Source organism: Oryctolagus cuniculus, chromosome 2 (genome assembly GCF_051225735.1).
Source record: "Oryctolagus cuniculus isolate XC-2025 breed Fujian yellow rabbit chromosome 2, ASM5122573v1, whole genome shotgun sequence".
NCBI classification, from domain to species: domain Eukaryota; kingdom Metazoa; phylum Chordata; class Mammalia; order Lagomorpha; family Leporidae; genus Oryctolagus; species Oryctolagus cuniculus.
Window position 1 is genome coordinate 128442595 of NC_142868.1, and position 27455 is coordinate 128470049.

General features: G+C 40.4%; 1 protein-coding gene across 3 annotated transcripts in view; it reads right to left on the bottom strand.

The window, feature by feature from the left end:
* CTNNA2 (catenin alpha 2) overlaps positions 1-19520 on the bottom strand; it is a 1277539-nt gene extending 1258019 nt beyond the window's left edge. For 2 of the 3 annotated variants that reach the window (XM_089327497.1, XM_051842710.3), the window contains exon 1: positions 19269-19514. The gene's annotated coding sequence lies outside the window, so the exon portion shown is untranslated. Of the gene's footprint in view, positions 1-19268 lie in introns of all 3 variants that reach the window. The other variant, XM_051842709.3, reaches the window with a different exon arrangement.
* Between the last annotated feature and the right edge of the window lie 7935 nt (positions 19521-27455).

The following is a 27455-nucleotide window of genomic DNA, read 5'->3' on the forward strand; positions in this document are numbered from 1 at the left end:
CCGGATCAGCACAGCTCCGGCCTTTGCAGCCATATGGGGAGTGAACCATTGGATGTCTCTACCTCTCTCTGTAACTCTTTCAAATAAATAAAATAAATCTTTTTTTTTTTTTAAAAAAAAAAAAAGGAGCTGGGAACTCCATACAGGTCTCCAATGTGTATGGCAGGAACCCAAATGTCTGCAGGAGACTGGATCAGATCAGAAGCAGAGAAGCTGGAAGTTGATCTCAGTCACTGATATATAATGCAGGTTTTCCACGTGCCAGCCTAACAAGCTGTACCACATCTACCCCACTGTCTTACTTTTTTAATGTTTCATTTATTTTCACCTACTTGAAAGGCTGGGGACTGGGTAGGGGTCCAGACCTTGCAGGCGAAATCTATCTTGCATCTACTGATTCAGTTAAAAAATGTGTGCAATAGCCAGGGCTGGGCCAGGCTGAACCAAATCCAGTTCTACCATATAGGTGGAAGAAATTCAAGCATTGCAGCCATCATCTGCTGTTTCCCAGGGTGTAATAGCAGGAAGTTAAATCAGAAACAGAGTAGCCAGGACTCTAACTGGCACTCTGATATGGCATGCAGTCATCACAAAGCAGCTTAACCTGTTGTGCCGTAACACCCACCTGACTTTACATTGAGACATAACTCAGGCGGCATAATATTCACCACTTTAAAGGACCTAACTCAGTGTAGAGGGTTTCTTTATGTGCAAAACCAGTACACCATCACCACTATTTCCAGCATTTTCATCGGCACAAAATAAAGCTTTTAGCATTAACTGTCCACTCCTCCCTTCTCCAAACACCTATCACTACTCTAGTTTCTATATATATATATAGATTTTCTCATGTTGAATTTTATATAAATGGAATTACAGTATGTGATGCTTTGCTCCTCTCATTAAGCATATTTTTTCTAAGCTGTATTTTCATATACATCAGGACTGGTTTCTGCTTATGGTTGAATATTATCACATTGTATAGATTATAAGTTATCTAACAATTCTTCAATTAACAGACATTACTTCTTCCAAATTTTGTTTATAATGAATAATGCCAGTAAGAATACAAATGTACAAGGCTTTGTCTGGGCATACATCTTCATTTCTCTTCAGTATTCACTTAATAGAACTGTTGGGGTTCTAAGGTAATTCTACATTTAACTTATGAAGAAATTACCAAACTATTTTCCAGTGTGACAGTACCAGCTTACTGTCCCACCAGCCACGTATAAGTATTTCAATTTCTCCATGACCTCACCATCTTTTTGATGAGAACCAGAAGAGGGGGTGTAAACTGGTATTCCACTGTGGTTTAGATTTGCTTTCACCTAATGATTAACGGTACTAAGCATCTTTTCATATGATTATGTGACACTTGCATACCTCCTATGGAGAAACTTTTTAAATCTTGCCCATTTTTTATTTAGAGTTTCTAATGATTATTATTATTATTTTTTTGACAGGCAGAGTTAGACAGTGAGAGAGAGAGACAGAGAGAAAGGTCTTCCTTTCCATTGGTTCACCCCACAAATGGCCACTACGGCTGGCACACTGCACCAATCCGAAGCCGGCAGCGAGCTGCTTCCTCCTGGTCTCCCATGCGGGTGCAGGGCCCAAGCACTTGGGCCATCCTCCACTGCACTCCTGGGCCACAGCAGAGAGCTGGACTGGAAGAGGAGCAACCGGGACAGAATCGGGGCCCCAACCGGGACTAGAACCCCGGGGTGCCAGCGCCGCAGGCAGAGGATTAGCCAAGTGAGCCGCAGCGCCGGCCTCTAATGATTATTAAATTATAATATTTTTATATAACTTGGTGCATAGTCTCACTGATATGATATATATTTTCCCCATTCTGTGGGTTTTCTTTTCACTTCCTCAGTGGTATCCACTGATATTTATTTATTGATGGAGTCCAATCAATTTATGACTGCTTCTTTTGTTGCTTATGTTTTGAATGTCATATCTAAGAAAGTACTCCCTAATCCAAGATCACTAAGATTTACACTGTTGATTTCTTCTAAAAGTTTTATAGTTTGTTCTTACATCAAGTCTATGATACAATTCGAATTAACTTTTATAGGAACATTAACTTTTATGGAAACATTCAGTTGTCCCAGCATTTGTTAAAATGACTATTGTTTCCTTCATTGAATTATCTTGTCACCCTTTTTGAAAATTCAACTGTTTTAAATATATGTGTTTATTTATGAATGTTCAAGTCTATTCCACGTATCTGTATGTCTATGCTTACACCGACACCACATGGTCTTGATTAGCATAGTTTTGCAATTATGGTCTGAAATTCACAAGTTTGAGTCTTTGTTCTTAAAATTATTTTACGATATTCTTGCTTTACACGAGAATTTTAGAATGAACATGTCAATTACTGAAAAAAGCAAAAGGGTTTTTGATAGCAATAGAATTGAATCTGTGGATCAATATACTGTCTAATAATACTAAGACTTCTCATCTGTGAAAACCAATGTCTTTTATTTATTTATTAAGGTCTTCTTAAACTTCTCTCAGTGATGTTTTGCAGTTTTCAACATATAAACTTATTTATATTTTTAAATTATTAAACATTTGTACTTTCTAGAAAGAAGGACAAAGTAATAACAGTACATAGATTACTATATAGTTATAATAAACAAAAGACAAAGTATTCAAAGTCAGCATCCTACCTGTTGAAATATTTTATAATTTTAATATTAAACATCTAAATGTATATGCAAAAGGAGTATTTTAGATATGAACTTTTCCAGATAAGAACTGTTTTACAACTATGTGATAAAATGACCAACAGTAAAATGTAATATATCTAGACTTACGAGTTCACCTGTTTGTGAACAGCAAAAGCAAACAAAACTGTCTTTCCAAAGGCATTCATGCATCAAGAAAATGTTATCAAATCAGTAGACTCATCTCAAATTAGCTGAGCAAGCTACAGCAGAGAACAGCTATACTCTGCTCTTGGACAGTTCTGTTCAAATGTATGATGGTGGTAGTACTGTAACTCCTCAGTGTTGTAACCACTTAGAAAAATACAAAACTATTACAGTTAAAAACATTTTTAAACTTGATTCAGTGATTCAACATTATTAAAAGTATCTTGCAACTCCATGAACCATGATTTACTGCTTGCTACTAATTTCATATCCACACTCAATTAATATTCTACAAAGAAAAAATGTCTGGTTTGGAACAGTAAAACTGTATCTACTGAAACTATCTTATTGTGAAGCACAGGTTTTTAAAGAGATGGGTTCATTAATGATAAATCTATACTTATATAAATATGTAAAGCCTATACCAAATGAGTAATTACAATTCAAGGCACTTATCCCATTTTCACAATTAGCATAATCAGTGAAATGTTTTCAAAAAAAAATAACCACTTTTTATTTTAACAAAAAATCGTGAAGAAAGTACCGAAGTTTGGTGTCCCTTAAATGTTGAAAAAGATGGTTCTAGTTTCAAAAATTAAATTATAGGCAAAAACTCAAGATTTCAAAAATATTTTTAGTGTAACTAAACTGGCTACCATATTAATACCGAACACAATCATTTTTTTAAAAATTATGGGGCCTGCGCTGTGGCATAGTGGATAAAGCAGGCACCTGAAGTGCCAGCACCCCATATAGGCACTGGTTCAAGTCCCTGCCCACTCCACTTCCGATCCAGCTCTCTGCTATGACCTGGGAAAACAGTAGAGGATGGCCTACATCCTTGGGCCTCTGCACCCGCGTGGGAGACCTGGAAGAAGCTCCTGGCTTCTGGCTTTGGATCAGCCCAGATCCAGCCATTTCAGGAGCGAACCAGCAGACAAAAGATCTCTCTCTGCCTCTGCCTCTCTGTGACTCTGCATTTCAAATGAATAAATAAATCGTAAAAAAAAAAAAATTCCAGAAGTTGGATGGAAATATGTAGCATAGCAACTTGAATATGGAAATGATAAAATATTTAAGGTAACCAATACCCAAAGAGTAAAGTCATTTAGACAAATTTTAACAGTTTAAAATCCCGAGCATTATCACTAAATATGTATCAACATATTTGGATCACTGCTCACTCAACAGCTCAAGATCTAGAAGAGGTATGACTCAAGCCTTTGAGGAGTCACATAACAGCAACAACAAAAAAATCATCATGGAATATTCAAAAAGGCCTAGAAACATACCAAGTAAATATCTGTAAGTTAATATATGAAATCTATGTAAAAATTGTACCACTACAAAAAGGAAGATTCACAAATATACAAATTATTAGTAGAGAAACGGTGACATTCTTGGGTTACTATGAAAGAGGTGGATACTGAGAATAACGTTAGAAGCAAGCAAAGTTTAGGCCATAATACAGATAATGTATTTTGGATATGGAGAGTATCTCACCTCATTAACACTAAGTCAAGTTGGAGCAAAAATTTTTTTTCTTTTAAAATTAGAGGAAACAAGAAGAAAAAATGTATTATACTCTATCATTTTCTGGTCAGTAACACGTGTGTGCATGTCTGTGTGTGTGTGTGTGTGTGTATTTGTGAACTATCAGACAAGTTGGTTTAAGAAAAACATAAGGCGAGGGAGGTGGTGCTGTGGCACAGTGGGTTAAAGCCCTAGCCTGAAGCACCGGCATCCCATATGGGTGCTGGTTTGAGACCCAGCTGCTCCACTTCCGATCCAGCTCTCTGCTATGGCCTGGGAAAGCAGTAGAAGATGGCCCAAGTCCTTGAGCCCCTGCACCCACGTGGGAGACCCGGAAGAAGCTCCTAGCTCCTGGCTTCGGATCAGCACAGCTCCAGCCGTTGTGGCCAATTGGGGAGTGAACCAGTGGATGGAAGACCCCTCCCTCTCTCTCTCTCTGCCTCTCCTCTCTCTGTGTAACTCTGAATTTCAAATAAATAAATCTTTAAAAAACAAAAAAGGGACAAATTCTTTAATCCATAAAATATTCCAACAAAATGAACACAAAAGCAAATCGAAAATCCAAAGGATACAATTTCTGAATGAGCAATAACCTGTTAGTACATGTAGAAGAAAGAAAAGTTCCTTGCCCAACAGTGATAAAAAGTAGATATGTTTATAAACTTAACACAAAGTAAGATCTCATTCTATGAAGAAAGCTCTTTAGAATATCCCAAAAAAGTTGAATAAAGAGATATACTAATAGAAAATTATGAGATATAACATTGTCATTTCTCCATCAATATTATCTTAAATACTAGTTAAAATGCCAAGACTGCTATTTATGAAATTTCAAAATCTGGTTATTATATTCTTCTGAAAATATACAAAATAGATAAGAAATTTCAGAGTAAGAAACTAGATATCACAATATACTTATTTTTTATAGCAGTGATAGTATTATATCATTAAAGAATATACAATAAAACTCTTTATATCCAAAGAACATCAAGAGATCTATAAATTAAGATAAATAACTCACTCGAAAATCCTGGGCAAAGATATGAATACACTCATCACAGCAGAGGCATTAGGCCATTAGATCAAAAAACAAAGACAATCAATTTTTCCAGATGTTAGGGAAACAAATTAACCTAAAAACAGAAACAGCCTATTCACCTGTTACTCAGCAAATGTTTAAAAGTTTAAAATCATCTGATTTTTTTATTTTTTTCTTCATACTGTTTGTTGAATTCTTTTACTAAGTGTAGAATTAACTATACAATTGTTAAGTAAGCTGAAAATAGACCTATGTAAAAATTAAGGGTCAGAATGTGAGAGGGAGAAGGAGGAAGTGATGGCGTGTGGGCAGGGGGTGGAGGGGAATATCACTATGTTACTAAATTTGTATATATGAAGTACATGAAACTTATATAATTGAAATAAAATTTAAGGGGCTGGCAACTGTGGTGTAGTGAGTAAAACCGCTGCCTGTAGTGCTGACATCCCATATGGGTGCTGGATCAAGACCCACTTGCTCCACTTCTGATCCAGCTCTCAGCTATAGCCTGGGAGAGCAGTAGAAGATGGCCCAAGTCCTTGGGCCCCTGCAACCCTGTGGGAGACCCGAAGAAGCTCCTGGCTCCTGGGTTCGGATCGGTGCAGCTCTGGCTGTTATGGTCAACTGGGGAGTGAACCAGTGGATGTAACTGTGGCTTTCAAGTAAAATAAATAAATCTTAAAAAAAAATTTTAAAAAAGTAAAAAAAAAGTGGGTTCATCAAAAAAGAAGTAATGTTTTTGCAAAAAATAAAGAAATAAAGGAAGGAAGGAGGGGAGTTGAGGGACGGAATTACTGTTATCTTAGAATTAGACTTCTATGAAATACATGCAATCTATTCTCTTTCTATTAATGTGAATTTTAAAAATCCTGAAACAAAAAAAATCATGTATTTACACAGGAATAAAGAACTGTGCCCTTTCATATCAGCTGGTGGAATATTAACTGGTGCTACCATTTGAAAGAACAAATTGGCACTATTAAAATCTAAAATGTACATACCTTATGATCTAATAATTGCATTCATACCAGTGTATTTTTTTTAAAGATTTATTTATTTATTTGAAAGGCAGAGTTACAGAGAGGCAGAGGCAGAGACAGATGTCTTCCATCCACTGGGTCACTCCTCAGATGGCTGCAATGGTCGGAGCTGCACTGATCCAAAGCCAGGAGCCAGGAGCTTCTTCTAGGTCTCCCATGCAGGTGCAGGGGCCCAAGGACTTGGACCATCTTTCTCTGCCTTCCCCGGCCACAGCAGAAAGCTGGATAGGAAGTGAAGCAGGCAGGACTCAAAACTGGCACCCATATGGATGCCAGCACCACAGGTATCAACTTTTACCCACTAAGCCACAGAGCTGGCCCCTATCAGTGTAGGTTTAAAAAAAATAACATATTTAGTATATTGACAAGGAACCTGTATACAGTTGTTCATCACAACATTATTTAAAATAGCAAAACAACAACAGACAATATCTATGAAAACACAAGATAAATAAACCATAATACAGCTACACATAAAACAACAGGCAGCAATTAAAAAATAATCCTTAATATCTTCATGTACCAGGATGGAGATAACTCTAAACTGTATGAAAAGTGAAAATTATATCTAGAAAATCATTCTACCATTTAAGTAAAAATACAGATATAAATATAAACAAACACACAGCTACATAGATGTTGGCCACCTTTTCTTCTGAGGCAGTCTCCTGGGCCCCTTAAATCAGTCTCTGCTTGTAACACAGCCTATATTCGAACGCTGAACAACCCAAACATTTTGTCTTTGCAGACAACCAAAAACTACAAACTTGGACTCCAATCAATGTAATGTCATACAGAAATTAATGTGGAGGAAGAATTTTGTGATCCCAGGAAATGCTTAAATATATTTAGTTAGAAAACAAGATATAAAATCATATACACATATGATCTCAAATATGCTTCAAAAAGAACTTACTATATGGCAAGCTAAAAACCCACACGTGTAAATAAGAAGCTAGAAATTCAGCCGGCGCCACGGCTCAATAGGCTAATCCTCTGCCTGTGGCGCCGGCACACCAGGTTCTAGTCCTGGTCTGGGCGCAGGATTCTGTCCCAGTTGCCCCTCTTCCAGGCCAGCTCTCTGCTGTGGCCTGGGAGTGCAGTGGAGGATGGCCCAAGTGCTTGAGCCCTGCACCCCATGGGAGACCAGGAGAAGCACCTGGCTCCTGCCTTTGGATCAGCGCGGTGCGCTGGCCGCGGCAGCCATTGGAGGGTGAACCAACAGCAAAAGGAAGACCTTTCTCTCTATCTCTCTCTTTCACTGTCCACTCTGATTGTTCAAAAAAAAAAAAAAAAAGCTAGAAATTCATCAAATGTTCAGTGGATGGTTGGACTATCTTGATTTTTATTTTCCAGAATATTTTTCTTGTCATTTTTCAGATGTTCTACAATGAGTATAGAATGCCAGAAGTGTAAAACACAAAACATACTCCTTTAGAAACAGTGTGTCTTCTGTTATTAAATTCTTGTGTTATCTCAATGGAGTTAATGCCAAAATATTTTTCTCCTCCCAGCCTCTCACCTCCTCTCCAGATCCACTGCTCAGTTACCTCTTAAGCAGGTATCAGGATCCCATTCTTAGTTCTCTTGGATGTGATTTCTCTGTCTCCCACTTCTGTGCTCATTGAACCCATCCCCCTGCTGGATCAGCCCTGTCCCAGTTCTCAGACCAAGGCAGGAGTGAATTGAAAAGTACAAATACAAGGTCATTCTCTCCTCTATACTCTCACGCCACTGCTAGAATGAGGTTTCTGATCCAGTACCTGCCTGGCATTTTGACCTATGCCACTGTGAAATGTGCACTACACATTTCATCATAGACTGTATGGTATTAAACTCTTCTAGTACTTATGTTATTGCCCCTACTAGACTCAACTTACAAGATCAGGTAGCACAGTTTACATCCAGAGCTGTGACTCACAAAACAGTATTTCATATCATTTGGTAAACAGAGTTTGATGAATGACTGTTACACTGCAGAGAAAGGTGCGAGAATTAATTCAATCAACAGGCATTCATGAAGGAACTACTGCAGAACCAGGATTTTTTTGGGGGAAATAATGGATGGGAGGGGGTTGAGGAATGCCTCCTATCCTGGACACAGAATCCAGAGTACTTGAGAACACCTTTAAAAAGCAGAGAATAATTACTGTTTTGGCTTCTGTCTTAACAAGCAAAACATTAAAATCTTCCTGCCCGAGGTCCTGATTTCACAGATGGGCAAACTGCAATGGAGTTTGCCTGCCTGGATTCAAGACCACTGCCAACACTGACTTTTGCCTCCTGCCCCCAACCCCTTGAGCCTCAAATGTGCCTGGCTTTGCTTGTCATTACTTGTGTGTGTGCCCACTTTCAATGGTTCCAATGAATCAAGAAGTAGACTAAATTTCTTCCTTCACCCTTGTCCTAGGATACCCTCTGTCAACTATTTTTGCACACACTCCCACAGTAACAAGTTGTGCACACAATCGCAGCTTTCTTCTCCAACCTACTTCCCACATGACCAAGAACATCATGACAGATATTTAAATCAAATATTAACAAACACTGTTACTTCCTTACACAACATTCATTTTCCCCTTCCTTGTCCTTAATACATGAGCCATTCTGCACGTCTACCCCCGGTCTCCCCCACTATGCTATGGGCTTCAGAGAAAGGTGATTCCATATTTAGCAATAGCAACTGGATTCTGATTTAGTCTCAGGCCATCATTCATGGAGTCCACATTCCTTGCTGTTCACTGGGCTGGATAAGGGATGCTCATGGGATCTACTAGTAGTTAAGAAATGAAGAAGGCCCAAAGGGACAAATACCACTTGTTCTCCTTGATAGGTGACAACTAACTGAGCACCAAAAAGGAAACCTGTTAAAGTGAAATGAACACTATGAGAAATGGTGACTTGATCAGCCCTCACTCTGACTGTTGATGAGCAACTTAATACATTATCCCTCTTAGTATTTTTTTTGTTTGTTCTACTTAATACTTTTGGTTGAATACTATAATCAATACACAATTCTTCTTAAGTGCTAAACTTAACTGAAAAGTGATCGCTGTTAAATGTAAGAGTGGGAATAAGAGAGGGAAGAGATGTGCAATTCGGGACACGCTCAAGCTGACTTACCCCAAACGGTAGAGTTAGAAACATACCAGGGGATTCCAATTCAATCCCATCAAGGTGGCATGTACCAATGCCATCTCACTAGTCCCAGTGATCAATTTCTGTTCACAATTGATCATAATAATAGGACTAAGAACCAAAGGGATCACATAAACAAGAATAGTGTCTGCAAATACTAGCTGATAGAATCAAAAAGGGAGAGAATGATCCAACATGGGAAGTGAGATACACAGCAGACCCATAGAATCGCAGATGTCCTAAACAGCACTCTGGCCTCAGAATCAGCCCTTAAGGCATGCGGATCCAGCTGAAAAACCCATGGGACTATTTCAGGCATGGAAAGCCAAGACACTCTGGGGGGAAAAAAAAAAAAAAAAAAAAAAAAAAAAAAAAAAAAAAAAACTAAACTAAACTAAATGAAAGATCTCTGCGAGTGAGATCCCAGTGGAAAGAATGGGTCATCAAAGAAGGAGGTACCTTTTTCTGAAGGGAGGAGAGAACTTCCACTTTGACCATGGCCTTATCTAAATATGATCAGAGTCAGTGAACTCAGGGGGCTTCCATAGCCTTGGCAGCTCATGACAAGAGCCTAGGGTGATTACTGAGGCCATAAATAAGAGTGTCAATTTGTTAAGTCAACAACAGGAGTCATTGTGCACTTGCTCCTCATGTAGGCTCTTTGTCCTTAGTGTGCTGTACATTGAGATTTAATGCTATAACTAGTACTCAAACAGTATTTTTCACTTTATGTTTCTCTGTGGGAGCAAACTGTTGAAATCTTTACTTCATGTATGCTAAACTGATCTTCTGTATATAAAGAGAATCGAAAATGAATCTTGATGTGAATGGAGGGGGAGAGGGAGTGGGAAAGGGGAGAGGGTTGCGGGTGGGAGGGACGTTATGGGGGGAAGCCATTGTGGTCCATGGGCTGTACTTTGGAAATTTATATTCATTAAATAAAAGTTAAAAAAAAAAAAGAAATGAAGAAGGAAGTTTGCAGGAAGAGACACAGTTGCTGCCAGACAGTTTGCCTGGAACCAAAGCAGCCATCACATTACTGGCTGGGGATTAAGTCAACACCCAGAGAGAACAGAATATAGAGAAAGGCATAGAACAGCAGCTAAGCCCAGGGGACCACCTGAAGCCACCCACCCAACAGATTTCTTGTCACTTTTATAAATCTTTCCAAATATATTCCCCTTATTCTGATGTAAGGTTACATATATTAGTTTTTTGATTGATTTATTTATTTTTTGACAGGCAGAGTTAGTGCGAGAGAGAGAGACAGAGAGAAAGGTCTTCCTTCCATTGGTTCACCCCCAAAATGACCGCTACAACCGGTGCTTTATGGCCGGCATGCAATCCGAAGCCCCGAGCCAGGTGCTTTCTCCTGGTCTCACATGCGGGTGCAGGGACCCAACCACAGGCGGAGGATTAGCCTAATGAGCCGCGGTGCCAGCCATATATTAGTTTTAAATAGCATTGTTCTCTCTTTCTTTCTCTTTCACAGATTTTCTATTTCAAAGCAGTGAATTTTCAAAGGGTATTTTTATATATTTGGGTTGCTTTTAATTTTCTATTATGAGTAAATCTTTTATTAATTTTCATGTAAAAATCTTTGTACATATATTTTCATTTCATCTGGAGATGAAATGTCTAGGTTGTATTGAAAGACTATTCTTAACATTAACAGAAGTACCAACCAGGTGTTCAAAGTAGTACATTCCCACCACCAATGTATAAGTGTTCCAGTTGCTTCACAATGTGTCCACAACTTAGTATTGCCATCCTTTATTATTTAGCTATTCTAGTATTTATATATTGAGATCACACTGTGGTTTTAAAATTTCATTATTTTGGTGAATAATAGGGTTAATATCAATTTTGTACATAATTTTGTAAATAATAAACACTTTTTCATCTGTTTATTGGCCGTTTTATATCTTCTTGTGTGAAATATATCTTTAGATATTTTGTTTATTCCTACTTGGATTGTCTGATTTACTGAGTTGCAAGAGTTCAACACATATTCTATACACAGTCTTTTTTCAGATATACAGAGAAACAGGTCGAGATACACAGAGCTAGCAAACAGTATCTTTCGAAGAGCAACATTATTTTTAAATTTTTAGTAAAATCAAATATGTTTTATTTTACATTTTATCAGTAATTCTTTTGGGGTCCTAAGAAACCTCTGCCTGACTCCAAGTAACTCCAGAGGTTATCTAGAAAATAATACACTAAAATCACAGAAAAATCCCCAAAAACTAAATGTTCAAGGAAAGAAAACAAAAATGAGCAACTATTCTGTGATTCATCCTACATCAGTTTCTAAGGACAGGAAAGCTAATCTATAGAGGCAGAAAGCATATCAGGAACAAGGGAAGTTTAAGAAAATGAAAACATCTTCTATGTTGAATGTATATTTTTCAATAGATAGCAGACTATGTATAGTAGTTGCACCTTATTGTATACATGACATAATGAAAACACGTGATTTAAAGCAAAATTCAGTGGGAATATAGAGCTGTGTTGATAGGAAGACAGGTGGACTTACAGTCCTTTGGAATAGGATTTAGGGGAAAAGCAATGCCTTGCTAGTCTGAGGGGAAAAGGCTGACCTTAAATTATACAGAGGTTATTAAATAAGTACTTTATTCTAAATCATAAATGTCATATAAGTTTTCAGACACTGGCATAATTCAAACAAGCCAACCACACACTGAGATAATTCCTCAGTAGAGCAACGGACTTGTTCCTCCCATGCAGAAAGAGCTTAAAAGGAGAGAGGGAGGGAAGGTTAAAGAGATAAGAAAAGGGAATAACCCCTAGTTCTCTCTTGGTCCAGAGGCTATGAAGCTAAACTTGCAACTTTATGGGGAAAAGAAAAGCATATGGCATTGAAAGTGAGAATTTTCCTCCTGTAGCAGTTTATGTTGCAACAGAAAAAAATGAGACACATTGAAAAATAAATCACTATGCTCTAAAACTGTTAGGGAAATTCCCACATAGGATGATGCAATTTTATAGCTATATATCTCTATATCATATATTCCAAGTCACTAAAAGTACACATGAAATAAATAAGGCTTGGAGGGATTGAGACTTGTGTAGTCATGTAACTAGTTAATTGGTGGAAAAGGACGAAGAATACAGTTGACCTGGTTCAGTCTGCTTATAAAATTATAACTCTAGCCTAAGGCTCTTCACAGAGTATATATTTTCAAAAACACCTGTGGAACAAATTCATGGCAATATGGTAAAAATTTCATAGAAAGCATAAATTAACAGAGGATGAATTTAGATGATCTTATCTCTTTGTTTCCTAATGAAGTGAGTGCTGTATATACTCTTTATCCCAGTTCTTCACATCAGGGAATAAAACATATTTTGTGAAATTACTCTAGCAGGTATTAATGCCAAAGAAAGAGAATGAAGTGAAAAACTCTCAGGAATTGAAGGACACTATTTCCTAGAAACAGCTGAGGGAAGTTAGATCCTTCTGAAGTGGTTCAGGAGGGTTTTTCCTACCTCCTTTCAATAAAATGGATTGATGATATTAAACTGTTTCAGGCCCTATGAATTTAAAATAAACTTGGAAGACTAAATTTTCAACAAATCCTCATGCAATCATAATTATACTGGAGCATCAGAACCATTGGTCATTTCTGAAGTCAAAGTGTTTTCTGGGTAGAATGCAGGAGAACAAACTGACCATCTTCACCCAGAGACCAAGACTTTAGTTCTAAAATATCAAAAGTCCCTTAAAACAAAATTAACTACACAACTATTCGTTACATAACAAATAATAGAAACCTAATTTACACAAAACATCTCAGAAGTCACCTGTTATTTTTCTACTATAGTTCTACAGCATCGGGATAATTTAAAATGAAATTATTTTATCCCATGTACTGTGGCATATCCACTCATTTAACACATGAACACTGGATTGAGTTAGCGTATTAGTTGATTTATATTTCCATCAAAAATCACTTCCAGTTTTGTCAGCACCTTAACTTATGGGGAACATAACAGTTTTTATTCCTGTTAGTTCACATGGTATCCACACTCGAAAACTAATGGTCTGACAGTTGTATACACATACAGAACCTTTAAAGAAAAAGGAATAATAAAATACTCTTCAACAGCAAAGTCCTAGAAAATTAAGCTCTATAAAGTAAAAAAAAAAAAAAAAAAAAACAAAATATCATAGTTTTTATAATATGAGTAACAATATCAAAGAAGTATGAAATGCATATTTCTGGCTAGAATCCATTTCTGAGATCAAAGTTCACTTATAAAGAAAATAAAGATTCCTAAAAGTAAAATCTGTCAAATATTTCTTGTGTCTAATGTAAAAATCACAGAACTGATACATCTGAAGATGGTACTTAGGTGAATTATATCTTTGAAATATCAGATATTGAGAAAATACTCAAAAAAGAAAATAAAAATAGTTTATGATCTGTTAGTTTTTAGAAACACATTCATACAAGCTTCCAAAAATATATCCAAGCTTATGAATGAGGCATCTTAAATATATTCACCAGACCAATCTTGTGCATTATTAGAATTAACAAAAATAGGGGGCCGGCGCCATGGCTCACTTGGTTAATCCTCCGCCTGCGGTGCCAGCATCCCATATGGGCACCGGGTTCTAGTCCCCATTGCTCCTCTTCCAGGCCAGCTCTTTGTTGTGGCCCGGAAGTGCAGTGGAGGATGGCCCAGGCCCTTGGGCCCTGCACCCACATGGGAGACCAGGAGGAAGCACCTGGCTCCTGGCTTCGGATCAGCACAGCTCTGGCTGTAGTGGCCATTTTGGGGGTGAACCAACGGAAGGAAGACCTTTCTGTCTCTCTCTCTCACTGTCTAACTCTACCTGTCAAATAAAAAAAAAAAAAGAATTAACAAAAATAAATACAAGAAAAGCTTTTTACTATTTGAGAGAAAGCATTAAAATTGTGCCAATTTATTTCAATGAGATTGAACATGAGCAATATAAGTACTGATCCTTTAAATTTGCAGGTAAAATTTTCTGGAAATTCATTCTTTTTTTTTTTTTTTCCACAGGCAGAGTGGACAGTGAGAGAGAGAGACAGAGAGAAAGGTCTTCCTTTGCCATTGGTTCACCCTCCAATGGCCGCCGAGGCCGGCGCACCGCGCTGATCCGATGGCAGGAGCCAGGTGCTTCTCCTGGTCTCCCATGCGGTGCAGGGCCCAAGTACTGGGGCCATCCTCCACTGCACTCCCTGGCCACAGCAGAGGGCTGGCCTGGAAGAGGGGCAACCGGGACAGAATCCGGCGCCCTGACCAGGACTAGAACCTGGTGTGCGGGCGCCGCAAGGCGGAGGATTAGCCTAGTGAGCCGTGGCACCGGCCAGAAATTTATTCTTGATAAAAGCATTCAACTCATATCACTTGTGCTACTGGATAAATATCTCATGAAAAAATTTTTCAAAGTAGCTCATGAACCTCAATTAAAAACAAAGGGATATATACATTAACAGATGCAGACAATGCACATGTTTCACTCTACCCAGAGTAGATATTTACTCGTTTAGACATAAGTCCCCAGGTAGACCCTGTCATCACTGCATTCTAGTCTCCCAGTAAAACACTCAAAAGAGCACAATCCATGAGGAATCATTCCTAAGTCTTTTTTGATCCGAAGCCAGGAGGCAGGTGCTTCTCCTGGTCTTCCACGTGGGTGCAGGGCCCAAGCACTTGGGCCATCCTCCACTGCCTTCCCCGGCCACAGCAGAGAACTGGACTAGAAGAGGAGCAACCAGGACTAGAACCTGGGGTGTGGGCACTGCAGGCGGAGGATTAGCCTATTGAGCCATGGCGCTGGCCCTAAGTCTTAACGCAAATGTAAAGAGTCTTTAGTAACTAGACAAAGTCACCAACAAAGTTTTAAAAATGCCCTAGAAATACAATTACCTCAATAAATACTGGCATCAAAATCAAGTAGTGTCCATTATTATTACTCAAAATACAGGACTAGAATACTTGTGAGGCAAGACAAAACAAGGAAGAGTTTTAATAATAATATCAAACATTTTGTTGTTCATTAAAAGTCAAGTTTTCCTTCTACCTTGAAGTTTAAAGAAAAGACATGAAAAGAATACTCCGGGTCACCACTGTGAACAGACGTGGACGCTGTGTCTTGGGGTGGGGCTTTGGTTGTGAAGAAGGAAAATAAGCTGAGCACTCTTGAGAGACTGACCGTCCTGTGGTCAGATGGACCTCAAACCTCATCTTATCCCAGATGATGGGTAATTTCTCCAACTGTATACATTGAACTCTTCTTAATATGTTCATCAATATACCAAATGCACCAGTAAAAAGTCTTCCTGCACACCATGCTTCTTCCTCCTCTCCATTTTTGCTTGAGCTGTAGTTTCCACCCTGTGTGAAAACCTTCCCAAGGGTCTCTATCCAAGCACCAGTGCTACTACTGAATATAATACTTTCCTGCTTGCACAGACAGCTGTGCTCTTCAGAATTCTTCTAACACTTGCTCTGCCATCCTTCCAGAACATAATCATATACTATCTTGGGATGTTTCTAAACTCTTTCTCCTAATTATAAAAATGCTTACACAATACATACTTTGTTTGCACCAAGTACTGGGCAAAAGCATAGTTAACCTTTAAAGCAAACCTATGAATCAGCCTACCATAATTCCCATTTGATAGATGGAGAAAGAAACTTAAAAGTATGCAAGGGCCCACCACTCTTAAGCAGTAGAGAGCCTGCATCTTAGGCTCACATCTGAGCTCTCTTTAAAGATCTCCTCCTTTGCCACTGTGAAATATGACCTCATGCAAATGCCAGTCCTCTTCACTGTAAGCTAAGGTCACAGAGAGTGTCTTACTTTCTGCTTCCAATACCTCATACTACTTAGCATAGGATGGGGCAGATGTTAAGAGCGCTGATGGAGAGAAGGGTAGACAATGTATCCAGAAGGTACAAATAGTGTATTCTTAAAGATTCCCATAATATGTTCTAATAGGTCTTTATTTGTGTGTTGCATTCTTAAGGGTCCAAACAATTAAAGGCAGAAGCCTCTAGAAATGAAACTATTCAGAGGAAGTGAATTTTTATATGTAAACTAGATCAATGGTCAGGGTGACAAGCTGTTTTTTTTAAGAGTGAAGCTCTTTTTCTAGTTCATTTTTTATTAATTTTACTCAAATCTCTCTGAAGATCTTGCTATAAACAAAACGCTTTTGCCAGTCCTTAAACAACTTCGTAAATTCTGTTTTCACTAAATGTATAAATATTTACAAACAAAGGAGACAAATAAAAGATAACTTCTGTTCCAGTGTAAAGACAATATTATAATGTGGGGCATATACCTACAAAATACTGTGCAGAAAAACCTCAAAAAAGAAACAGCAGGGCTGACTGAGGGTCTGCCTCCTCCCCATTCTCACCACTGGGAAGCCCCACAAAGAAGGGAAATGGAGACGTTGGTAGGGTGAAAACTCATTTGAAAGCACATTAGGACAAAACTAACTTACTGTGCTCATAGATAATGCCCATCAATGTCTTTCACCAGCTTCATGATATCTCACAAAAAAGAACACCCCTATGCGCAAGTTCACTATTGAATAATATAACTATTCAAAGACATACAGGGTTGATCACAATTATACACCAGGATGTTAGTAACACTGAGAACTCAATCAGGCTTCTGCTACATGGCTGTAGAGTTAGTCAAGTTATTAATGGAACTGATTTCCCACAATGAAGAATTTAGCAGCTTGGGGGAGGCGGGTCCATCATTCTAATATTATACACTCCTCCAACTCTGATTCTGGTGTTCCATTGTATTGGCTACTTCACAAATCAGCACTCAATCACATAGGAAGGGAATTCTGTACAGCTCAACTCCAACTTCACATTCCCACGAAATACATAAGCACATGCTGCACAACTATCACACAATTTAAATGGAAGTTTAGAAATAAGTAGTTTACACCATAGTACAGTTTTCATTTTTACTGGAAATCTCAGTGAATCCGATTTTTGTTGTTCACACACACTTCTTAAACATAAAGCACAGCAGTTACACAGATAGTGAGGTTTTGGGTTTTTCATTTTTAAAAGAATATAAATAATACTCGATCTAGACTTCCAAACATCCATGTCTGATTCATACTTACAATGCTGAAGGTTTCTGAGAGGTTGAATACACTACGCAAGGATGGCTGTCCCACCACGTATAAATAAACTTTTCAGCACAAACGCTTGCAAAAATGAGAATTACTAAGCTACCATTCACATAAGGGGTTAAAAATGGAAGCTAAAGAAAAAAAAGTAAAATATAGCCTTTTCTGGAAGTGCGCAAAACCAACTGAATTGTTAAATTGTTAACAATGGTCCCGGAGCTAATTCAACTTTTGCATTGGTGTAAACCACATACAGAACCATACAGTGCGTTTCCTTTCAAACATCTTCAGGATTCCTATAAGGTAGATGAGACCAAGGGTAAGGGTGACTGTACATGGCTTTCATGCAGCAAATGCTATCAAAACGGTACATTTACAAGCCTGTGGAATAGAGCCTCATTTCTGCAAAAACTGTCTAGACATTATCCTCCTTTAGAAGTTAACCCACGGCAGACAAAAGTACATCTCTTCCACCCTTCTGCTCCCTATTTTCCCAAACCAATCTACCTTGGTGTTTTGCATGCCAAGCCAAACATTCCATAAATAATGCTGTGGTGCACAAGCATTAAAGTTCAGAGAGTTTGTGCCTTTGAAGTGTGTAGTGACAGGACCAAGGACACACGGGTTCAGACCCAAGCCGGGTATTGGGCGGGTGGTTTGAAACTGTCAACCCAGAGAGGCCTAGGGGAAATGGATACAAGCTTCCTCTGCCACCACCCTTCCTCTCCTCTCCCCTCCCCTCTGCTTTCGTTGTGGTTTCTCATGGAGACAATCAAAGCAGAGAAAGCTGAATTTTGAATTAATAAGAAACACACCAGGAATATGTAATTCCCAGAAGGAAAAAAAAAAGAAAGAAACTGCTTTAGAGGGGTGAGGGGGAAGGGGCTGTTGGCAACATGTTTAAGTGACAGACCTCCCCACCCCCACCCTAATTCAGCACAAATCTATACATTCTCTCTGGATCCCCTTTTGCTCCCAGTTCGCAGCGCTCAATCCAACTTGACCCTCAATCCTAATGATCTGAGGACCTGCACGGCGTCCCCCGTGCAAGTGTGTGTCTCTCAGTGAATGTGTCCAGTTTTCTGGAAGCCCCTGAATCCGGACAGTTAGAGCAGGCAAGGGATGCGCCCACCCTCCCACCGTGGACGGAGTGAAGGGGGGGCGGTATGCGATGGAGACAAGGGGAAAGCGATGCAGAGCTATGCATTAGGGCCAGCGGCTGAAAGGAAGACGGGGAAGAAAGAAAGGGTGGCGAAGAAGTGGGGCTGGGGGAGAGCAAGAAACGGATGAAAGAAAGGCTGGGAGGCAGAAAGGAGGGGAGAGGAGAGAGGGATGTTGGGAAGGATGAGGGAGGGAGGGAGGGAGGGAGGGCTGGAGAGCCGGGAGGGAGGGGAGGCTGGAGGGGATGGGAGGGAGGCAGGGAGGAGGGAGGCAGGCAAGGATGGAGGATGCTCTGCCCGGGACTCACCTCTGTGGGTCGGTGGGAGTTTCTCGCCTCCTCCTCTCTCGCCCGTTCGCAGCAGCTGGAGTGGTAATCACAGAAGGGGCTGGAGAGGCGGCGGCGGGGACGAGGGCAGCAGCTGCTGCAGCCGCCTCTGGCCGAGGTGCGGTGCCGCCTGCTCCGCCCGCCTGCCCCGGTCTCCGCCTCACTCGGAGCTGGAAGCGAAGCCGCTCCCCCCTCCCCCCGCCCGCCCCGCGTCCTGCCCAAGCGCGAGCGGCAGCGGCCCGGATCGCCGCTAGGGGAGGCAGCCAGTGCGCAGGCGCGGCCGCTCGCTCGCCTGCGCGCGCCCCCGCGGCCCCCGTGGCTCCGCAAGACTGTGGGGAGCGTGGGGTGGGAGGTGGCCGGGGCGGCGCAGGGGGGTTGGGGGGAGAGCCGGGCGCGCGCGGCCTGGAGAGCGCCCGGGAGGGCGGGGCAGGTGAGGCGGAGCTAGGGAGGCTCGGCAGGCTCCTCGCCGCAGGTGGGGGGAGGGGATGGCAGCGAAGGGCCCCCCGCCGCCGAAGGGCGCAGGTGCCGTGTCCATGACAACAGCGTTACCCTCCGGGCGGGGCCCAGGAGCGGAGTGTGAGCCGCGAGATCTTTCCAGAGGGCCCGGTGCGGGAGCGGTCGGAATGGGGCGCAGGGCGGGGTCGCAGAGCTGGAAAGAAGGGTCCACCCGCAAGCAGGGCGCTGACAAGTGGCAGGCGGAGGGCAGGGCCCGCGTCCCGCGGAGGTACTGATGCGGAAGCGAGACTTGTGGGGACCTGGGGCCCGGGGGAGATGAGGGTTGGACTTTAAGAGTACTAGAAAGGAATGCAAGTATTAAAACAAACGGCATGCTGGCTCATTAAACAACCCTTTGTTGAGTGTGGTCCCTGGGGAAGCATGGCGATTTTTTTATTGATTCAAAGCCTTTTACCGAGCCCCTATTTGTTGTAGCACTCTACTTAGGCGTCTGGACACATTCAGTGTTAGTCCTGACAGAGCCTCTCTTGCGCTTCGGAACTTCGCACAGGGGGAGAGGGGAGCAGAAGCCCAGTCAGTCACCAGCACCTGGGGCCTGTTGGAGGTGCAGTGTGGCTCTTGGCAGAAGTGCTAGCGCGGAAAAGATACACGGCCACATCAAATGGGAAGCACAAGTTAGTCACCTTCATTCTGCCACAGTGCCAAATGCCGGGTTTTGTTATGCTTTTCTTTGATTTAAATCAAGAGAGAAATAAAGACAAAGAAATCTGTTGGCAGTTGGGTATGACATAACTGATGCTGCATTCACAACATGTTACCAGTCGGATACACGCACTCAATAGCACGGATGCATTTGTTCTTGTCGATACTTGGATGCCTTTATATCCCTTTGTGCGCGCCTTTTTTTTTTTTTTTTAGCTCTCCATCGTCGGCTATGTCAGCTATTTTTTTATACCCCCTTGATCCCAAGTTAGCTTCTGCAACTGTGTGAAAATTATAACAAGCCCAAAGTCTTTTATTCTCTCCAAGCAATGACTTGAAAGAGCTACCTCTGTCCATTTCTGTTTCTCTAATGTATTCTTAACTTTCTTTTTCCTTTTCACCACCACTTTACCAACGTCAAAATTCCTGAGGAAGAAGTGGACAGGAGCCAGACATAACGAAAAATCGCCTTAGTCAACGTTTCAGGACCACGGACAGTGACAGCTCTTGCCCTCCCAGCATGCGTTTTGCTTAGACACTGTGTAGGCGGTGCATACAGAAACCAGAGAAACCCTCTAAAGATGGTACAGGGATGAGCTTCAGGAAGTTTAGTGTTGAGCGCCGAACGACTTATGTCCAAAGATTTGAACAGAGTAGAAAAATATATAGTATACTCTGCATTGCAGTCGATAGGAAGGAACTAGGCCTTCAGCTAAATGTTGAAGAATGGGTAAGATTTAGAGAGGCATCGCAAAAATTCTAATGTGGGTAAGAGGAGGATGGTTTAGACAGCAAGGCAATTGAATAAATATACAAATACTCCATACTGCTGCTACACAGTATCTTCCTGGAGGTAGAGGATACCTCCAGGTTTAAACGATCCAAGCATGTGGTAATGGGTAAGTAGCCTAAATGAATGAAGTAGAACACTTCACTGGAGAAATTATCTGTATAATTTTATTGTTACTGCTATAAGTTTCCATTCCTTAGTTTGGAGAGGATATTCTTTTTTTAAAGATTTTTTTAATTTATTTATTTGACAGGTAGTTACAGACAGTGAGAGAGAGAGACAGAGAGAAAGGTCTTCCTTCTGTTGGTTCACTCCCCAAATGGCCACTACGGCCGGCATGCTGCGCCAATCCGAAGCCAGGAGCCAGGTGCTTCCTCCTGGTCTCCCATGTGGGTGCAGATGTCCAAGCACTTGGGCCACCTTGGAGGGGATATTCTAAAAATTACAGATAAAAGATAAACAGACAAATGTATCTTATTAAAGGTTCAGGATTCATTTATAGCTTGCATTTTATTGATCAACCTTACATTTATGTTTTAATTGGCAGCGAACAAATATGTAGATCAAGTTTATCTTATCAAAGTAAGATTTCTCTTGTTTTTATTTTGTAGTGACTATTTTTAAAAATCCAGTTGCTAGGATCTTTATACTTACTGACCTCTTTTTTTGTAAACATTTATTTATTTTAGAGGCAGAGTTAGAGAGGCAGAGACAGACAGGTCTCCCATCTGCTGGTTCACTCCTCAAATGGCTGCAATGGCCAGACCTGGGCCAATCTGAAGCCAGGATCCAGGAGCTCCTTCCAGGTCTCCCACGTGGGTGCAGGGGTCCAATCACTTGGGCCATTTTCAACTGCTTTCCCAGGCCTTCAGCTGGGAGCTAGATTGGAAGTAGAGCAGCTGGTACTGGTACTGATACCTATGTGGGATGCCTGCACCACAAGCAGAGGCTTAACCTACTATGGCACAGCACTGGCCCCTTGTAGTGACACAAAACTGTAAGATATTAATGAGATTTAAAAAGCATTTATGCATTCTTTATAAGCTTTTTGTCCATGGAATTGCTTTAAACTAAATTGAATTTTTAAGAGTAGCATAAAAAAAAAACAAAACCCTGATTTCTCAAAACCTTGGCCTCACCACCACTCCCCCTTAAAAATGAACCAAACTGCTGCCTATTAATCAGACAGCAATAAGAAATTGCCCAGGTAATGAACTTAAGTCACCAGGAGGCAATGGCAGCAGCTGTTTTTTCCTGTTTTGTCCCTTCAAGTAATTTATTAACACATTTAGGTTTTTAAATGAAATAGAACCCCTGCCTCTGCTTGCTCTATGTTAAATCTGCAATGAGCATTACTTTAGTCATATTCATTTATTTCTAGTTAAAGTCTTTCATAAACATTACTACCACTAGGTACTGAAAGCTATCACTTAGGGCCGACACTGTGGCATCATAGGCTAAACCTCCGCCTGCAGCGCCAACATCCCATATGGGCACCGGTTTGTGTCTCAGCTGCCCCTCCTCTAATCCAGCTTTCTGTTTATGGCCAGGGAAAGCAATAAAAAATGGCCCAAGTCCTTGGGCCCCTGTACCTGTGTGGGAGACCCAGAGGAAGCTCCTGGCTCCTGGCTTCGGCATCAGCCCTGCTCCTGCAATTACAGCCGTTTGGGGTGTGAATAAATGATGGGAAGACCTTTCTCTGTATCTCCCTTTCTCTGTCTCTAACTCTACCTCTCAAAATCTTCTAAAAAGTATTTTAAAGCTATCACTTTATTCATCCCTATTCTAAAATAAAGGAAATTTTTAAATCTTTATTTCCTTTGCTTTGAAACTGATTGTGAATCTGGCAGTTTTGATTTTCTTGATTTCAGTGTTGTCCTTCATTTCAATGACATAAAACATACAGCTATTAGAAAAACAATTTTCTTTCCCTCATTTATATCACAGATGCATGCCAATGTAAAAGTACAGTAAAAAAAAGTATAGTAAGACCTACAGTATTGTATTTAAATGGAGAGAATACCATTTGAACTAAAATAAATGTAATCGATAATGAGATTTTTATAAAGGACTCTAAACCAATAATGTAATTTTAAGTAAAACTACTACTCATGTTTATAAATTTAAATGTCAAAACTCTCAACTCTTGGACCCTCATTTAGTCTGTCAGCTCCAGAAGTTTTGTTATCAAGTCCTCTTGGATAATTTCATTTTTTAATGAATTTTATCTTTCAAAATAGTTTTAAGCTCATGGAAAAATTGAGTGCAAAGGATAGAGAATTTCCATATATCTCCTGTCCTACCTCTAACTTCTGCACTATTCAACCTCCCCCTACCACAGTAATGCCATGATGGACATACAGACACATCATTATAACCAAAATCCAAATTTGCATTAGGGTTCACATCTGGTTTTGTGCAGTCCATTGGATTTGAAAAACTATGTAATGACATATATCATATAGAATAGTTTCACTGCCCTAAAAGTTCTCTGTGTTCTTGTCTATCACCCTCTTTGCAACCTCTGGAAAATACTGGTCTTTTTACTCTCTCAATGGTTTTGCCTTTCTAGACTGTCATATAGAAGTCATATAAATATGTAGCCTTTCCAGATGCACTTCACTTAGTATTATGAATGTTAGATTCCTCCAGGTATTTTCATGGCTTGATGAGTCATTTCTTTTTTTCTTTTTCTTTTTTTTTGTTTTTTTTTTTTTGTTTTTTTACAGGCAGAGTGGACAGTGAGAGAGAGAGAGACAGAGAGAAAGGTCTTCCTTTGCCGTTGGTTCACCTTCTAATGGCCGCCGCGGGCGGCATGCTGCGGCCAGCGCACCACACTGATCCAAAGGCAGGAGCCAGATGCTTCTCCTGGTCTCCCATGGGGTGCAGGGCCCAGGCACTTGGGCCATCCTCCACTGCACTCCCAGGCCACAGCAGAGAGCTGGCCTGGAAGAGGGGCAACTGGGACAGAATCCGGCGCCCCAATCGGGACTAGAACCCGGTGTGCCAGCGCTGCTAGGTGGAGGATTAGCCTAGTGAGCCGCGGTGCCAGCTATGAGTCATTTCTTTTTAACAATGAACAATACCCTGTTTTCTGGATTGCTACAGTGTATCATTTCACCTACTGTAGAACATCCTGATTTCTTCCAAATTATGACAATTAAAAATAAAACTGCTATCATAATTTCATTTTTAAGGACCTCCTATATTTGTCACACCTAGCCACTGTATTTGATATGTATCTGTTGTAACCCAGGATTTCTCCTTACATGGTCCAGCTTATTGTCACAGAAATAATAGGTTTTGTCTCTTTTCTATGATATCTACTTACCTAAATTTGAGTTTTTCAAGGTCCACATGCAAATAAATACATATATTTGTCTTTGGAAGAAAGAACCAATGAAACCCTCAGTTCTATGGTTTTTATGTATACCTTCCACTACAGGACAAGATTTAAAACAAAGGCTTTTAAGATTCTCATTTTCTACCTGTAGTTTCTACTAGAGATCAAGTCTGGTTTTTTTTTTTTTTTCTTGTGTGGGTATAGTTATAAATTGATACACACACATACACACACACATATACACACACACATACATACACACACACATACACACACACACACACTGAACCAGAACTTTGGCATGTTAAGTGAGGCCCGTTTGTGTCCTAGAGGCTCCATTTCTGATCCAGCTCTTTGCTAATGGCCTGGAGACCCAGATGAGGCTTCTGGCTTCAGCCTGACCTGGCAATAACCTTTGTGGCCACTTAGGGTGTAAGCCAGTAGGTGGAAGATCTCTGTCTCTCACTCTATAACTTTTTCAAATAAAGTGTAAAAGTCTTTAAGAAATTCTTCTGCTTGTAACCAAACACTAGGTTTTTTAGGAGTCATATATGTAAATTTTCTTCCTATTGCATATTGAAACATTTCAACTGGAACATTACATACATAGAATGTGTTCTGCAGAATAATGGACCCCCAAAGATTTCCATCCCTTTAACCTGTGAGTATGTTATATTACATGACAAAAGAACTGCATGGATGTGATTAAGACTACTGAATGAGCCTTGGCTCAATAGGTTAATCCTCCGCCTGCGGTCGGGGCACTGGATTCTGTCCCATTTGCTCCTCTTCCTGTCCAGCTCTCTGCTGTGGCCTGGGAGTGCAGTGGAGGATGGCCCAGGTGCTTGGGCCCTGCACCCACATGGGAGACCAGGAGGAAGCACCTTGTCTCCTGGCTTTGGGTCAGTGCAGTACGCCGGCCACAGCGGCCATTGGTAAACCAATGGTAAAGGAAGACCTTTCTGTCTCTCTCTCTCTCACTGTCCACTCTGTCTGTCAAAAGAAAAAAAAAAAGACTACTGAATGTGAGGATCGGGGGTTATCCTGCATTATCTGGATGGTTTCAGTCTGATCCTTGTCCCCCTAAAAGCGGAGAACCTTTCTCTGGCTAGAATTAGAGATTTATCAGCCAGATGAAGCAGGTCCACAAGAATCAGATTCAAAGCAGGAGAGTCACTGGATTGATTGTTTTTGAAGGAAATCACAAACCAACAAATGTGGGCACCTTCTCGCAGAAAGGGTAACATCTGGACAGTAGGCAGCAAGAAAGCGTGTACCTCAGTCCTACAGCCATGAATTCTGCCAACAACCAGAATGAACCTAGAAATCAACTTTCAGAAAGGAATGCAAACCTTTCAGCACTTTGGTATCAGTTTTTATAAGACTCTAACATGGAAGCCAGTTGGGTCCACTAGACTGGTCTGTGGAACTGCAAGGTAACAAATTTGTGTCATTTCTAGCAGCTAAATTTGTTACAGCAGCAGTGGAAGGTGAATACATATTCAACATCAATTGCCTGATCTTTGATCTTCAAGGAATGAGAACGGAGCAACTGGGGCCAGCATCATGGTGTAATGTGTTAACCCACCACCTGTGACACCAGCATCCTATTTGGGTGCCAGTTTGAACCCCAGCTGATCCACTCCCAATCCAGCTCCCTGCTAAACGCCTGGAAAAAGCAGAAAAAGATGGTCCAAGTGCTTGGGCACTTGTCCCCTGTGGGAGACTTAGAAGAAGTTCCTGGCTTTGGCCTGGCCCAGCAATCTGAAGAATGTACCAGCATATGGAATATCTGTCTCTTACCCTTTGTCTTTCCTTCTTTCTGTTTAACGCTGACTTTCAAATAAATAGATAACTCTTTAAAAATAAATAAATAAAATAAAAAGGAACAGCTTTGTTGGATGTCATCTATGAATACCTGAAAAGATTGGCCATATTCTAGCTTGTAACACTAGGCATATTTTACAGTTTAAGTAACTTAGTTTCAAAGTCTGCAAAATTGAGGCAATTTGTTATCTGTCTGAATTTCTTGTGAGAATTAAATAATTTGTCAAATTTCAGCGTGTTGTTGTCCACAAATGTTGTACACTTCCATTAATTAATGTTTCTAATGGGAATGAGCAAATAAGCCAGACATTAAAATAAGTTTATTTCTGTCTTTTGGCCATTGGGATCTATCAGCTTTTATTTCCAATTAATATTTAAAAGAATAAAGCATTGTCTCTGATATGACTTATCATATTTATTATATCAATCTCATCTTCAGACTCCTATAGGCCACCGTCCCTTTAAGACAAAGCTGGGATTGATGTTTAATAAATTCTAAAATTGTATCATTTTCTTTTCGTTGGTTACCCTGGAGCACCTTTATCTGGACTCTAAGAAAGAATAGTTTCTCCAAGAAGGAATTTTCAATGACAACTGGATACTTTAAGAAAAGGGGGAATTTTTACTCACATAACTGGGAGGTCTATTGTATCTAGATGAAATTCAGGTAGATGGAGGGGGTCATCAAAAATATTCATCAAGGCAAAGACTCTGATTGGCTTGCTGGAGCCTTGCATTCATGTCTGAACAGATTACTGTGACACAGAGGAATGGCACATTCTGGTCCACATACTCACTCTTGTGACCACATGCAGGAAGAGGAGCAGTTCCCAGCATGAATTTGAGGAGGGGAATGGGAAAGCATACTAAACCAATTAAATTTACAGCTATCCATTCAGCACTGTGAAGTTATTTTAAAAGTGATTTCCATAATTCACAATAAAATTTTATTGGCAAGTGGTGGTTGAAATGTACCTTATAGATTTTTTATGAATATGTTGAAAATGATAATTTGCAAGAAAGTTAAGAAAAATAGAGGCAATGTTTCCCA